At 42.8% G+C, this 15,190-nt stretch overlaps 1 protein-coding gene across 5 annotated transcripts in view; it reads right to left on the bottom strand.

The window, feature by feature from the left end:
- Positions 1–15,190, bottom strand: part of FUT10 (fucosyltransferase 10) — a 176,426-nt gene that overhangs the window by 142,627 nt on the left and 18,609 nt on the right. The gene's annotated exons all lie outside the window — the stretch shown is intronic.

Genomic DNA, 15,190 nt, shown 5'->3' with positions numbered 1-15,190 from the left:
TCTTTCCACATTTCTGTGTCTGTGACACAGAAATCCTGACTATGTGGCTGATACAAAAACCTAAATATATGAAAACACTCATATTGGAATGTATTACAAAGTGCAGCTTGGAGGCACTGGAGAGCGAACAGCAGGTGGGGTGCTGGTCTTACACACATACAACCTGGGTTTGATCCTCAGCTCTGCTAGGTGTGATCCCTGAGCACAAAGCCTGGAGTAAGCCCTGCATGGCCCCCAAACAACATCAACTGAAAAAAACAGTGCAGTCCAGGAGCCAGAAATAGCTCCATGCTTTGGGTGCAGGAGATCCAGGTTCCAGCCCCAGCACCTCATGGTCCCCAGCACCACCAGAAGCAGCCCCACCCCCCGCAGAGCTAGGACTAGCCTCCCCAAGCACCACTGAGTGTGGCCCCCAAAACGAAACAACACCCGAAATAGTGCAACCCCTTATAAAGTTGCCCACGTAGCAATATTCAGCTTCCACAAGCATAAAATATTGAACCAACACCACTTGCATTTTTTAGAAGTTTAAGTAGATTTTCAGAGTGATAAATAGGATTAGCCCTGCTCCCTAAATAGGCCTTTCCAAAGAAATCTACATAGACGCTTGAGTTCTGATGCATGCCCTATAACACACATAAGCATTTCAAACCATTCATTGCTCAGGCTTTCCACAAGGAAGTACTTTATCTGTAGCCGCTTCTTGCAGCTGGTTCCCCTAATCACCCCGGCTGAAGCATCTTGGTTTTTCCTAACCGGGCCTCTGGCATGGCTTCCTGGCCCATCTTCCCCTTCCGAACACTGCTGAGAGCAGAGCCATGACTAAGTGAGAAGCCAGAGCGGGCAGCTGTGAAGAAGGACACTCGGGACACTTCCTCACTAACTCTGCTGTTAGGGCCAAGTGTTCAGTTCCCTCCAGAGGGTGGTTAGCACTGTCATAGCACTGTTGGCTCCGTCCCGTTGCTCATCGATATGCTCGAGCGACACCAGTCACATCTCCATTGTGAGACTTGTTGTTACTGGTTTTGGCATATCGAATATACCACGGGTAGCTTGCCAGTCTCTGCCGTGCAGGCAGGATACTCTCGGTAGCTTGTCTGGCTCTCCAAGAGGGACTGAGGAATCGAACCTGGGTTGACCTCGTGCAAGGCAAACACCCTACCTGCTGTGCTATAGCTCCAGTCCCCAGAGGGTGTTTAAAAAAAAAAAAGAAAGAGAGGGAAAAGGAGGAGAGGGAGAGGGAGAGGGAGAGGGAGAGGGAAGAGAGAAGAAGAGGGGAGAGAGGAAAGCAGAGAGGGGAGAGGGAGGAGGGGAGAAAGGAGGAGGAGGAGGAGGAGAAGGAGGAGGAGGAGGAGTCTGTCTTCCTTCCCGACATCCCTCTAATACACACTCTGGTGAGTCACTGGTCCACACCTGAGCACCACTGCGGGGCTCCTCGGCCATGGTTTACCAAGAGTACCACTGGACACCGGTGCACCCTTGGGAGGCTGAAGTGGAGCCATGACAGGCTCCACCTGAAGACTGAGACTCAGCACCGGCACTAGCGAGCAGGCTGCTGTCTCAGCACGTGTGCAGCTTCTTCACCAGAATGGCCATGTCCGGGCCCTGGGACGCCAGTGGGAGCTGGCTCGTGGCCCTGGGAGCTTCTTGGGAGGAGCAGCACAGCAGAAGGTGGGGCTGGGGTTGGTGTGGCCCCTGCCAGGAAAGGGGACCCCCTCTTTGCTGTCCCATGAGGGGGTTATGTCCCGGGAAGGGAGTTACACTTGTACGTTGACCAGACCAGATGCGAGGGTGCAAATGCGATGCCCCTTTATCACTAGCCCGAGCTAGGGTCCGAGTCTCATCCAACGCAGTGGAGTCTTGACCAGGACCCCGACTCCGAATTCCAAGCAGGTTATACAGGGTTTGGTTACATAAGAGAATATTTTCTAGGAACTGGCAATATATCTCCAATTCTGGTCCCTGTCCGGCCTGTGACTCCCCTCCCTGGGCCCTCTCTGCTTGGCTGTTGCTACGGGGCGGTTTAGTGTTTAGTGTTTTCTGATGGGGAAACTTAAACTTAGGCCTGCTGAGTCTTGGTCTTCAAGTGGGGCTGTCGTGGCTCCACTTCAGCCTCACAAGGGTGCACCAGTGTCCAGTGGTGTGGTTTGGTTATGTGGGTTTGATTCACAGCACCCCATAGGGTGCCCGCAACCCGCCAGGAGTTACCCGTGAGTGCAGGACCAGGAGCAAGCACTGAGCACTGCCAAGTGTGCCACCACAGCAAAAACAACACCCCCACCCCCACCCCCCATTCCCCACCATCACCACCACAGATCACTCCTAGAGGTACAGGGACCATGTGTGTTGGCAGGGATTCAAACCACCTGGGCCATGTGCATGGCAAGCGCCATAACTGTCTCTGCAAGCCCTTACCCCTTCTCTCTGAACAACCCTATATCTGGTAGGATTAACATCTAATCACAGAGCAGCTGTGGTTGTCGGATGAAGGCCCTCACCTCCTCCTGGGAGTTCCCTTCCTCTCTCCTTGCAGCCCCTGTCCCCTCTCACAGGCCTGAGCTAAAATTATATGCTTCCATGTCCCCTCACAGCCACTGGAATTCTCCATCTATAAAAACTCCCTATGTAGCACAGTGGGTAGGGTGTTTGCCTTGCATGCGGCCGACCCAGGTTCAATTCTTCCATCCCTTCGGAGAGCCCAGCAAGCTACCGAGAGTATCCCGCCATGTGGCAGAGCCTGGCAAGCTCCCCGTAGCGTATTTGATATGCCAAAAATAGTAACAACAAGTCTCACAATGGAGATGTTACTGGTGCCCACTGGAGCAAATCGATGAACAACGGGACAGTGCTACAGTGCTACATGTAAATAAACTGCCTTTGTTCTGCTAACTAGTCTGAGGGCAACTGGGCTACTCCAACAGCCTGGTAAGAAGCAGCCACCAGGGAGAAATTCTCTCTCCTTCCTCAGGAGACAAGCTTCCACCCAGAGTCTCAGGGAGCTTCTTGGGGAACTCAAGGTTCTTCCAGGCCTCACTTCCCTTTTCTCCTGACAGCTGCTTCTCTGGGACCCAATAACGTTCTAGCTCTGGGAACACAGGTTCAGACAAAGAGTGAACTGAAGCAACAGCCACTCACAAACATACACACAGAGCATGCAACGACAAAAACAGATGGTCTACTTTCAAGACACTGAGAATGGGGTAGAGATGAGCAGAGAAATGGCACTGGATGTTTTCCCACCTAGATTGACTGATTAAATGCTGACACTTTATTCAGTAAGCAAATGAGACTAAGTTACTGATTTTTTAATCAGTTTTGGGCAGTGTATTACAGACGTACCCCTTAGATTTTCATCCCTGTTTCTCCTACACAACTGAAATATATTAATACCAATGACCTGGACATCAAATGTAGATGTCGGTACTGAGAAGAATAAAATAGGTAGATGTCAATAACCTTGAGGATTAAATATTTATATGCCTGTGGAAGCAAAATATTTAGTGATCAATAATTTACTGACATATTTTTTAACCTGTCAGGAAGGAAATGAATAGCTGCATTTGTTTTTTATGCATCACACTAGTGGTAAATTGATAACATGAGGTTGAGCAAAGTGTCTGAGAGGCCAAGGAGTTAAATGAATGTGCACAATTAATCTTTCTCTTTGGACGCCTCCAGAGATGAAAGATGAAAAGATACCAGGAAGATATCAAGTCATCAATTTCATCTTCCAGTCTTCCCACTGGTCTCCTCCTCCTCTACCTCCCTCCCTAATTCAGGGTACCACAATTCCCACTTATTGGAGAGAGAGAAACCGTTGTCTGACTTCTTCCACATTCCAGTTCATTCTCTAGGGAGAAGCCAGAAGGATCTCTTTAAACCACAGATCTGAACAAAAGAAAAATTGCATCACATCACCCCTGCTTTAAAACCTTCTCAGGAGAAACAAAAAAAGGACTAGAGTGATAGCTCAAAGAGATGAGTGTATGCTTCATGCTTGGCATGCAAGTGGCCCAGGTTTGATCCTTGGCACTGGCACCACATGGTCCCCAAGCACTGCGGGCAGCAAAGCCAGAGCAAGGCTGAATGTGCTCCTTCCAAAACAAATCTCTTCTGATATTTTCCCAAGGCACTTAGAATACCTCCAAACTTCTTACTGTGTTTGGAGCCCTTTATGATCTGCCTCATTTCCCATTCAGATCTCACCTCATACTTCTTTCTTAAAACCCATAGTGCTCTTGCCTCGGTGACATCTTTCTGACCCCTTCAATTTGGTTTGTACCTGCTGTTTCCTATATCCCCCAATTCTCTCTCTCCCTCTCTCTCTCCTTCTCCCTCTCTCTCCATCTCTCTCTCCCTCCTTCTCTCTTCCTCTCTCTCTCCATCTCTCTCTCTCTCTCTCTCTCTCTCTCTCTCTCTCTCTCTCTCTCTCTCTCTCTCTCTCTCCTCTCTCTCCCCCCTCCCTTATTTCCTCCCTTCCATAGGAAGGCCTCCTCTAATCTTAAAGTTTAGTAAGAACATTATGTCCTGGAGAAGCCTTTAATTACTTCACCCAAGTCAAAGTGTTCGATTCCATCTAGTAATATCTGAGAGGCTACAAAAAATCCACAAGGTCAGAATCTATTGTATTTACCATTACAATCCCAGAACCAAGCACAGGGCTACACATAGAATAAACATTTCCCATATGCCCATTGTATAAAATAACAATACAGAATATATCCTGAGACATTCTCAAAATTCTCAAATTCTCCTGTCACAAAAATTGTAGTATCTGATTTCTTCAACAGTGGAATTAGGAGGATTATAACGGAGATCAAAGCCTTCAAGTTAACCCAATGATGTATTCTCCCATCTCTTGGCTTTCCTCTGCCTGATAGTTGTTACTGAAGTACTTCTCTTTGTCTTCATTTCTACTCTGAGCCTCTTGTTCAGTGAAGAGTTTTGGTGTTTTTGTTTTGTTTTTCTAATTAACAAAGTTGCTGTCACTGTCACTGTCATCCTGTTGCTCATCAATTTGCTTGAGCAGGCACAGTAACGTCTCCATTGTGAGACTTGTTACTGTTTTTGGCATATCAAATACACCACGGGGAGCTTGCCAGGCTCTGGCGTGTGGACGAGATACTCTTGGTAGCTTGCTGGGCTCTCTGAGAGGGAAGGAGGGAATCAAACCCAGGTTGGCCACATGCGAGGTAAATGCCCTACCCGCTGTGCTATTGCTCCAGCCAACAAAACTGCTAATACTTCAAAAGATTTCCAGCATAGGCAATAGGAATAGGTAACACAGAGCCAGCTGAGAGGCGAGCGCTGACCGTTCTTGGACGTAGTTCACAGCTACCCCTGGCACTTCTCCCTAACTGGGTAAGAGCAGGTGTTTAGTTAGGCCTGAAACAGCGGGGGAAGGTTTCCACAATCAGAGGGTGGCCCGGGGCTTCTGGAATGCTGACCCGAGAATGTCAACTGCCTTGCAGAGTGGAGTCTCAAGCCCCCAAATGCCAAGAAACCAGAAGATTTCTTCTGAAGGGAAGAGGGATGCTACTTGCTGCTGGTCTTTCACTCTGAGAAGGTAAGACCACCAGGAACTAGCCCAGCAAGAAAGCAATACAGCAGAGGAATAATTAGGGCTATACCCAAAGTAGGGGACAAAGCAAAATAGCCAGATAAAAACACGTGCAGTAGCTTCAGCTGCTCCTGGGCCTCTTCTTGAGCATCCTGCTTCCAACAGCCCTCAAGAACTCCTATATTCCTTTCTTTCTTTTTCTTATACACCTGTCATCTCCTGCCTTAGGTCTCCTAAGGGAAGACCCCTACTCTCAGGACCACAAGGACAGACAGAACTCTGATCTGCCAGGCTGATTGGAGTTTAAGTGGGGATTTTTTTTTTTGGATGTTCACTTTTTAAGAGTGAAGAGTGAAGAGAAACATTGATTAAAGCTGCAAGGTTTGATCTCGAGTGCCTGCAAGGGGTGTCACTCCCTCGGCTGAAGAACAGAACTGCCAGCTTGTCTTGGAGCATTTCTGGGCATCAGAGAATCTGAAGAGAACTGGGTCAGTGCCAGGAAACCCCACTGGCCAAACTGCTGAAGCTGCAGTAATGAAATCTGTCCCCTGCCCTCTAATGCCAGCCAGAGGCAAAGTGCCCAACGTTTGGCATGGGTCACTTCAGCGCTTCCGTTTAGATTTTAAAGGTCAAACTGAGAATCATTTCTGACAGACAGCTGCTCTCCTTTAGTTTTTTCTATCGTCAGATGAACAGACAAGTTGAAAAGGGAATGAAGGTCAGAAATGTTTACTATGGCAGAAACAAGGCAAAGAGGATGAAGGTGGTTTGTTCATCCTCTCTGAATAAACCTTAAAGCACCCCAAGGCTCACCAAAGCCTTCTCCTCATACTAAACAAAATCTAGCAAAAATCTTTTAATTTATTATAGAAACTGAAAGTCAAGCCATATTAATAGGCAAATTTCTCATGGAAGGAAATGAGTACATTAGCTATAAAGAATACTAATGTCTTGGTATAATTAATACTACCCCAAAGGTATCTTGATAAATCAAAAAGTTCTTGGCATGAGATAATCTATTAATGATTGTCTTACTGTCTTTAAGCTTAACAATCTCCTTAGAACTGTCTTGGTAATTAAATTTTTATTTAGATCAAATTAATACTTGCACTTAGTTTTAAAAGTGAAAAGGTCTTATCAAGCCAATCACACAAGATAGTACCCTGTCCTTCCCCTTCCCTATCTCTACATGCCAAAGGCCACCACCCCACTTCTTTCAGGTGTTTCTTCTATATTTACAATTTTAAATGTTACATAAGCAGTCTGTGAAACATGCTACTTCTTGACTGTTTTCAGTTTCAGATAATAACCACTGTCTAGCTGCTACAGGAGACGCAGATTCAACTCTCCTAGGCTAGGCTGCCCACTAGGCTCTATCCACTTTTGATTGCAGCTATACATTTTCCCTTCATTGTAACAAGTATAAGTATCGCTTACAATGAATGCATCTTGATTCCATTTTCTTGTAACTTCGTTTTGTTACATTTTTCAAAACTCTGGCCCACACTCTTATATTTCCCCAAAGCCCTACAAAAGGTCTCTCAAAAAAATCGATCTGCTGTGTGGACAAACTAACCAAGTTAAATTGACAGATTGCATCTCCAAACATAGACATTAGTAGTATGCCTGAAGTAGGTGGCCAGGGATTCGGAGTTTTGCTTATACTATTTGCTCCTTATCTATGATCTCAAATGAGCTTGGGAACACTAGTGAATAGCAAAATAAGAATAACCAAAATCTCAAAGGCAGAAGGAAATTTGGGTTCTATTTCCCATCTTTTTATTGTATTTGCAGAAACTTTCAAAAGATGGAAATTAACTTGACAAAGTTGAAAGCATGATCCATTCTCTATAGGATATGGATGAAGGACAAAACAGTCACAACTCCTGTTGAAAAGCACCAAAGTTTTGACCAAAAACCTTGACACTTGAAAATCAGGTATCTTTTCTCATAAGAGCCACTGGCAACGTGATATCATCCTAGTGGATTTATGTGATAAAGATCACAACACAACTGTCTCCAAGTGGCCATAGTAACCTTCTGCCAGACAGTGCCAGGCATGTGGCATTTGCCCTGAGCATCTAGACTGGGAAGAAACCCAAATGAATGTTCTTCCTCCTTTGCTAAAAGTTAGAGAATCAGTTCATACTTTCTCATCCCCCTTTTTCATCAGACAAATCATGAATAAAAACTAGACTCATAAAGTCATGGTAAATTAAGAGTTCATACTAATTTAATGGTAAATTATTATGAACAAAAGTATTGTATTTTGTTTGGGCACGGTAGCAATAGAAGCGAACTTGCACATGGCCTGCCCAGACTTGATCCCTGGCACCCCATATGGTCCCCTGAGCCCCACCAAGGAGTGATCCCTGAGTGTAGAGCCAGGAGTCAGCCCTGAGCATACTGAGTGTGGCAAACAAACAAACAAAAAAAAAAAAGCAGGGAAAAATTTTGTTTGGGATTTTGGGGGTGGGCTAGAGTCATCATGGTGGTACTCCGGGGCCATTCCTGGCTCTGTGCTCAGGAGTGACCCCTGATGCTCAGGGGAGCATTCCATAGTGCCAGAGATCCAAACTGGAGACAAGCATGTGTCTTAAGCCCTACGTATCTGTCTCTCCAGCCCGTTAACCGTACACTTACTCTATAAAGCCAAAAGGCACTGTGGCACTGTCATCCCGTTGTTCATGGATTTGCTCGAGCGGGCACCAGTCACATCTCCATTGTGAGACTTGTTCTTACTGTTTTTGGCATATAGAATACGCCATGAGGAGCTTGCCAGGCTCTGTTGTGAGGGCAGAATACTCTTGGTAGCTTGCTGGGCTCTCCAAAGGGGCAGAGGAATTGAACCCCTGTCAGCCGCATGCAAAGCAAATGCCCTACCCGCTGTGCTATAGCAATCATGATGGAAAGCACAGTTGTGTAAGTGTTCTTGACTTAGATCAGAAAAGATGACTCTATGATAATGCCCAACTGAGAAAAGCCAATGAGCTACCTAATTTCCCCAGAAGATGCCCTGTCCCCCAAAAAGCCCAAAGCTAGACAGCAACGGGTATATCCAAAAGTTGAGGTGAAGGTTATTTGAAGGCTAGCTTAAGAGACAGAAGGCCAGTTACTCTGCCCAGTTGAGTCCCTTTCCATTCCCCACCCTGTGAGAGTGTGAACGGTCTGTATCCTGAGGAGGTCAAAGAGGGACCTTCGTGCTGGAGGCAAGGGCTGTCAGGAAGGTCAGTGATGTCATACTGAAAGAAGAAATTAAGAGACATTTACAGGCTGGGTCATAAGAAGATTCATCCTCTTCTTCTAACACTCTGCTTTCAGAAGGTTGGCAGCTGTTACATCCTCCCAGCAGAGAACTGAAAGCGTACTCCTCTCTGGGAAACCTACCAGACCAAGAGAACACCTCTAAAAATACTGACATGGAGGGTAACCAGCTATGAAGCCGAGCTGTGACCTGCAATTATGTGTGATAATAATGGAAGCGCTGAATAAGAGACTAATTGAAATCCTCATGTTCCTTCTCAGGAAGTCAATGAATGAAGCCTAAACTTACAAATTACAAAATTAGGAAGTAACAATACAAGCATGTTATTAAGAAAATAGCTAAAAGAGCTGAAAGTGGTTGCTTCCAGGGACTTGATGGGGGCAGATTCAGCTGTTTGTATTAAATAAGCCTGTACAGAATGTTTAACTGTGTACAAGAATACATTTGGTAGAATGTAATTTAAGTAAAACAAAGGTTTAATCATAGGGTCTAATGATTCATTAGGAATTCATTCAAGAAGCACGCCAGGCACAGCCAGAGATTTACATAACACCTCAAGACCCAGGAAAGGGGAGCTGGAGAGATGGCCTAGCATTTGTCTTGCAGGCGTCTGATCTGGGCTCGATTCTTGGTACCCTACATAGTCCCCGGAGGAGGAGAAGGACGAGGAGGAGGGGGAGGAGGATGAGGTAAGAGATTGCTATGAAAAAAATATTTTTTAAGGCCAGGGTTTCTACCACACAGAAGTCCTGTGAGGAGTCACTGGTGTGGGAAGATGATGGGATAATACACAGTATTCTGGTAAAAAAAAAATTTATAGTATAAATGTTTTATTTTTAACCCTATCAGTGTCTACTAATTAGCTTTATATGTTTTTCTTCTTACCGAGTTTATATCTTCATTTTGCCCACAAGCGTAAAAGTATCTAATACTTGTCTTTTATCTTCTGGCTTATTTTGTTTCACAAAATTCTCTTGAGTGCTTTCATTTTGTTAAGAATGGCAAAAACAGGGCCGGAGCGATAGCACAGCGGGTAGGGCCTTTGCCTTGCACGCGGCCGACCCGGGTTGGATCCCCGGCATCCCATATGGTCCCCCAAGCACTGCCAGGAGTAATTCCTGAGTGCAAAGCCAGGAGTAACCCCTGAGCATCTCTGGGTGTGACTCAAAAAGCAAAAAAAAAAAAAAAAAGAATGGCAAAAATAAATTCATTTTCTCACAGCTGAATAGTATTCATTATATATGGAAATCTCATACACATATATACTCTGAAGCACTTGATCTGTTTGGGTGCAACTGTATATAAAATGGATTTTTTAATTTCTTTATAGTGTTAAGAACTAAACCAGGAACTCACACGTGTGAGGTGTCTGCTGTGCAATGGCTTACATTCCTGGCCCCTGCTTTCTTAATTTCTTTCTCTTATTCATTTATATATAGGAATGCAACATAGTTTTGTATATTGATAACCAGTTACTTTGTATAACTCACTATTTATGAGAGATTTTTAATATAGTGCTTACTCTCTTATACATTATACCATTTCATATGAAAATATTAGTAGTTTCATTTCTTTTCAAATATGGATTCCTTTTATTTCTTGTCTAATAGCTCTGGATAAGATTTCTAAAGCTAGGGGCTGGAGTGATAGCACAGCGGGTCGGGCGTTTGCCTTGCACGCGGCCGACCCGGGTTCGATTCCCAGCATCCCATATGGTCCCCTGAGCACCGCCAGGAGTAATTCCTGAGTGCAGAGCCAGGAGTAACCCCTGTGCATCGCCAGGTGTGACCCAAAAAGAAAAAAAAAAGATTTCTAAAGCTAAATTAATGAAACTAAACAGCTTTGACTTACTTTTTATTTTAAAGAAAAATCTTTCAGTTTTTTACCATTATTTTTTACCATATTAGCTGTGGGTTATAGTATATGGAATATATTGTGCTGAGATATATTACTTCCATTTGCATTTTTACCATAAATGTATAATTTCCTTATACGGTTTTAGTATCTGAATGATAGCCAAATAAAATATATTCGGAATTATTCTCTCTTTGATTATTTTTATCATTCTGAGCAGAATAAACTTAAGCTCATCTTTAAAGATTTGGTAAATTAACTGCTCAGACCTTTTCTGGTGGGGTGTGGAGGAATTTAAAGTTAATATTTCAGTTTCCATATTTGTGATCAATTAATTCAGATTTTTTATTTTCAGTTTCCATATTTGTAATCAATTATTTCAGATTTTTAATGTCTTCTTTAGTCACACTAGCTGCATATATCTAAAATATTCAATTTTGATGCCTCAAAATTCTTTATACCCTTTCCCCACACACACACTTTACTTAACCACCATGGTTTACAAAGTTGCTCATGGTGCATTTGTTAGAGGAATTCAATCCTTATACTCCTACGGCATCTGTTGTAATTTCTCTTCTTTCATCTATGAATTTATTAGTTTTTTATCTTCTTTTCTCTAAGTTACATAAAAGTCAAATTTATCAAATTTATCATTCATCAAAAACAGTTCTTCATTTCATTGACTTCGTGAATCATTTCTTCTGTTTCTATTTCATTTGTTTCTGTCTGAATTTTACTATTTCCTTCCTTCCTACTAACTTGGCTTCACTTGTTCTTTTTCCATTTGTTTTAGCTGTAATGTTAAATGTTTGTGATCTCTACTTTCTCAATGAGGGCCTGGATCTATTAATGTTCCTCTTTGTACTACCTTTGCTGTATCCCTTATATTCTGATATCTTATTATTCCATTTTCACTTGTCTCTGGGATTTTCATTTCTGCTTTAATTTCCTCATTGAGCCAGTCATTATCAAGAAGCATACTGATAGTTTATACATGTTTGAGGTTTTTCCAACGTTAGTTTTGTGAGTGAGCTCTAAGTGTGGTCAGAAAAATGTATTTGGGGGTCGAGAGCACTAGCACAGTGGGGCAGGAACTTGTCTTAAACGCAGCCAATCCAGCTACCATCAATCCGTGGCACCCCATGTGGCTCCAAGCCCGCCAGCAGTGATCCTGGGCATAGGGCGAGTAGTAAGCCCTGAACACAAACAAGTGTGGCCCAGAAATATACAAAGGAAAACAGCTAAAATAGATACGATTCTGTCCTACTTCCTTCCAATTTTACAAAGCATGTTCATGAAACTGTTCTGACAACCTTGCCTGAATTCACTCAGGACCAAGCCATGAAGAGACGGTTCTGACTTCACATCCCGCCTCTTCATGATCCTCAGGCTTCATCAGAGGGTGATATTAGGCATATTTCTGCAGAGCTGCGAGACTTAGTAGCTTGCCTTTTCTCTACTTTCATTGTGTCTGTTTTGACTAAAACTTCCATGAAAAAGCTCACCTGAAACCAAAGCAGCCCTCATCCTCACGGGAACACAAAGCCTTCCTCAGGACAAATGCTTTTCAAGAAAACCGCTAAACAATGCAGATTTTGTGGTTAAGAAATGGTTTCTAAGACAAAATTTAGTACATGTGAACTGATTAAAGTAAGAATTTATTCACAGGGGCTGGATCGATAGTACAGCGGATAGGGCATTTGCCTTGCATGCAACCAACCGGGATTCAATTCCCAGCATCCCGTTTGGTCCCCCAAGCACCGTCAGGAGTGATTCCTGAGTGCAGAGCCAGGAATCAGCCCTGAGCATCACTGGGTCACGTATTTCTTACCTGGCTTAAACCACACACAGTAAGTGGAATGTGCATTTCTTTGGTAAGAGTCTTTTGCAAGTACCTTCAGAAATATATTTTATTTTCTGATACTCCCATTTGCCACACTGTTTAGCAAGCAATATGAAGTCTATTTATACAACATTTGTTTATACCTGCTAAGGGAGTAAGCTTAGCAGGAGGGTGGAAACTGGGGTCTTAGGTGGAAGGAAAATCACAATGGTGGTGAGATTGGTGTTGGAACATTGAATGCCCAAAACAATCATATTATGAACAACCTTGTAAACCGCAATATTTAAATCCCTAAAAATTCCAAAATAAAATGTTTGCATTAAATAATGAATTGTCTCCACGAAGAAAAATAAGGAAGTAGGCAACTAAGGTAAACAAAATTTTAAACGATTCCAGTTTACGAAACTTCAAATGAGGTCAGTCATTCAAGTTTCCATTTCCCTTAACTAGGTCAGTGTTTGACTCCAGAATCCTTTTTTTTTTCAATCTTCTCTTTTAATTCCTGCTCCATCAGATTCCCTTTTGCAGTTTCAAGTAACCTACTTAATTAGAATTTGGAACCCACACTCTGAAAGTGTGCTATCTTCATTCTATTTTGCTCAACCAACCTTATTAAAGAACTAAATTTCTATTTCGGTTTGTTAAAACCAGACACCTTCCACAGTTCCAGAATTCAAATATCCCAGTTTAATTATACTCATGAGTATAATATTCATACATGAGTATACTTGCTATAGGCTCCTGAGTGAACCTTCACGCACGGTCTCGGCCAAAGCACTGGATCAGGTGTCGGGTCACTTGGTACCCCCACGCAGCTGCTGACCCCTCTGTAATCTTGCCACATCCTAACTTTTGTAAGCCTCAGTGAGTTTAGATTCTAGAACCCTTCACTGAAATCGCAGGACTGCTGAGCATCTTTTATGTACAGGGACCTCTGCCACAGAGGAGGAATGGGAAAAGCACAGTATGAATTGACATCGCCCTGTTGTCAGAAATTGCACACTGGGACTGGGAAGGCAACTCAAAGGGTGGCTCCAAGTTTGATGTCCAGTACTGTATGCCCCCCACCCCCCACTCCCAACATGATAGAACCTACCAGCAACACCAGGTAGAGCTCTGGTAGTCCCAGCTCCTCCAGGAGAACCAGCACTGAATTAAGTAGTCCCAGAACCCCAAGCACCACTAGAGAAACAAAATTAGTGAAAAATATAGGACAAAACCAAGTGGCATAATTACCTAATTTATCTTTTTTTCATTTCTCATGATTGATGCTATAGCTAACATTTTATTAGATGCTCAATTAAATGGTGTGAGAGGAATGAAAACTGTCCCATGAACATTTGAAAATAGAGGCTATGTTCGATGGAGGGGAATTGAAGGGTTTCGCAGGTTTCACATTTGAGTTGCTTGTAAAAGGCCATTCAGCTTTCAGAAAATCCCTGATACCATGCTCTAATTTGTTGTAAAACTGTGTAATTGTTCAAGGTTCTCCATACTTTGTTCCCCAAATATGGTTTAATCCTTATCTCTCATTTACATAAAATTAAGCTATAGTTAGGCCCCAAGATTTCTTTAGCCACATTTATTACCCATAATTTGCTACTCCCATACCCCATTCATGCTATTCTTCACATTAAATGTCATCCAATCCCAACACAATTCAATTCCATTATCCTTCAAAGTCCACTTCAAATTTATTCTGTTTTATGAAAAAGATTTATGAAGTTTTACCTGATTCTTCCAATCAAATATGTTCTCTCTCTTCTTTGAAATTTTCCAAGATTGGTTGAATTCGGTGTATAATATATATATATATATATTCTTTATCTTTGCATTAAAGTTGCTAAATATCTATGTTTCAAAATAATCTTGGACATTATAAACTATATATTCATCTGCGTTGCCAAACAACTGGTAGTATTCTGTCAATTATTTTGATATGACAGATACAAAAAAATCTAAAACTGAATGAATAATGGTTCTGTGACAGGAACTTTTATGTTAAATGTTAAAATGGTGATGATTCCAGTTTGACTTGAATTTAAAATTTGTCTGAATCATAAGAATTATCTGGTTGAAGGATAATCAGTTGAAAGTGTACTCAGATGTCTATGCGATTCATACAGATATTAGGAACTGCAGGCTAACAAAATCAGACACATGAAAATCAAACCAGAACATTTGGTAGATGTCAGTTTCCTGGGAATTTGGCAGGAAGGAAGACCATCCCTGAGAGAAGAATAATGTGTTACTATGTTGATAAAATTAAGTGGGAAAGAGTCCAAAAACGGTACCGTGGGTAAGTGGTTTGCTCTGCATATAGCCAACCCAGATTCAATCCCTAGCAAAGCATATGATACTCTGACTACAACCAGCAGTGACTTCTGAGCACAGAGTCAGGAGTGTTTACTGACTGGATTTGGCCCAAACTACAAAAACAAACCAAACTACAAACTACAAAAACAAACCAAACTACAAAAACAAACCAAACTACAAAAACAAACCAAAATCTGGTGGGTGGGATGTAGGCCCTGGAAAAACCACTAACCTAAAATACCACTTTGTAGTCTTGTGATAATCAGATGCGAGAGCTCAAGCTTGTGGAAAAGAAACAAACGCCCACCAAAGCAATCATTACTGAATTTTAGAAATGGTGAGAGGACCTCTA

The sequence above is a fragment of the Sorex araneus genome, chromosome 1 (assembly GCF_027595985.1).
Source record: "Sorex araneus isolate mSorAra2 chromosome 1, mSorAra2.pri, whole genome shotgun sequence".
Classification (NCBI taxonomy): domain Eukaryota; kingdom Metazoa; phylum Chordata; class Mammalia; order Eulipotyphla; family Soricidae; genus Sorex; species Sorex araneus.
The sequence above is the reverse complement of the archived record's forward strand: the minus strand, read 5'-3'. Positions and strand labels throughout refer to the sequence as shown.